Here is a 2,030-nt window from a genome sequence, read left to right as displayed (position 1 = left end):
CCATCCGGCCTCCTGCTCGGCGCCATGGCGGCCCCGTCCAGGCGTGGGGCTTCGGGCGTCCAGGTCTCGGCCTTCCCGCCCGCTCTTCCAGCCTCGGCCTCCGCAGGTCCCAACATAGACGAGGATTCCGGGTGACACGGAGCCTTCCACGGAGATTTACAGTGTTGGTTCCCCCCTTCCCCCCCTTACTCTGATGCCGAGTTTCCATTGCAATCCTGGAGCGGATAACACGTGGAGGCTTCTCCGGGTGGGAGCCCGTCTGTGATCCCGTTAGTCACCTTAACCAGAGTTTTCAGAATTCAAGTGTTGCTTCTCCACCTGCAGAATGCAGCCTGTTTAGCCCAAAAGTGGAGATTTGCGTTGGCTCGCGGCAATTGAACATCTCGGGCTGGGTCGGATCGATCAAGGGCCCGATTAATAGCTAATGTTTAGCACGTAGTTGACAATGAATTCAAGTATAGGGAACGAGTTCTTGATCTAGCTATCTTTACACCTTTCATGTCATGTCACGCTTAATAACTTAAAAAAAAAAAATTAGCCTCTTAAATGCTGAGGCCTCGAAAAACTAGCTAAGAACTCAGTAGTTGTTTCTCTCCACAGAAATCCTTAGTAAAAGGCAGAATATTGATACGACCTGAAGAGAAACCAGAGCATCAGTCTTGTTAATTTTTGCTCTGTTGTTATAACTTTAATCTCAGGCTCATAGTCCAGTTAAATGTTTGGGCCAAACAACCTAAGTTCCCAGCAACAAACGCATGGATAGAGTAGCTCTGGTATATTCACACAATGAAATACTACTCTGCATTGAAAAACAAGGAACTCATGCAATATTATTCAAAATGGGTGACCCTGGAGGACATTATGCTGAGTGAAGTATCTCAGTCACAAAAGGACAAATATTACATGATGCCACTGTTGTAGAATGGGACACTGACATCAGGGTTGGGGTGAGACTGAGAAAAAGTGGATAAATTATGTATACTACATTGAAATAGATGAGGGAGAGAACAGTTTAAAAGAGATATATGATAGGGTATTATGGTCATGACAGGAGTCCAGAATGAAGGTTGCAGAGTGGAGTGTGTGTGTCTAGGGGGTAGGATTGTATACCAATGAAGGGATTTTTCTTCTAATTTTCAAAGAGAAGAGCGAACTGGGGTGGGGAGGGGGGAAGGGAGAAAAGTCAAACAATGAATGCATGGAAGTCCAAAATCTCTAAATGTTCATTAAAATTAATGAAATTTTAAAAACACACACAAAGTTTGGGTCCTTAAAAAAAAACCAACCAAAAACTTGTTTGGGCCCTGTCATTAGTGAAGGGTGCCAGGCTGTGATTTGTTCACCAAACTGACTTGTTTATATTTCAGTTCTGTAGGTGTGATTTTTCCATCCAAGGATGTGTTTTACACTCTTCTACCATTCTACTTCGGATAATTGTCTTTTTCATAGATTATCAGTTGTACCGATCAGATCTTTTAAATTATTATTACTGTTATTATCATTACTTTTATTTTACTGTGAACATGGTGCCCGAGCGGGCAGTCTTTATTGCAGTCTGTTGCACATGGGGTGGCTACGAAGGGGAGCTGACCCTTTTGGCACTTCATAATAACTAATAATGTGCAGAGTAGTTTAAATTCTGTTTATGTGTGACTCTTACTAGGTACACACTGTAAAGGACATTTCTCACAAAAGTTTAAAAGCATCACAGAGTTTTTAAAAGAGTACACACCTTCAACAGGTACCTAATAGTACAAGTCACTGCTTTTGTTACTCTTGGAGAAAAGCCATCTGTGAGCAGCATTGCTTGTGTAGATTGACATTGTGCTTCCTTTTAAAGTTTTACTGTTTACATTGAAGACAAGTGTTTATTAGAATCCCCTTAATCACCAAGACAGCCTCAGTTTCCCCTGCCGCCTGGGCTCACTAAGGGGGCTCAGTGGAGTAAGGGGTCGTCCATTGTTCTGATGCTCTTGTAATACCTTGAAACTGAACAGCAAAATGGCAGACATGGAAGTTGAAATTGAAAC

The sequence above is a fragment of the Elephantulus edwardii genome, unplaced genomic scaffold (assembly GCF_000299155.1).
Source record: "Elephantulus edwardii isolate Elephantulus edwardi_28Jun2011 unplaced genomic scaffold, EleEdw1.0 scaffold00121, whole genome shotgun sequence".
Classification (NCBI taxonomy): domain Eukaryota; kingdom Metazoa; phylum Chordata; class Mammalia; order Macroscelidea; family Macroscelididae; genus Elephantulus; species Elephantulus edwardii.
Note: the sequence above shows the minus strand (reverse complement) of the source record.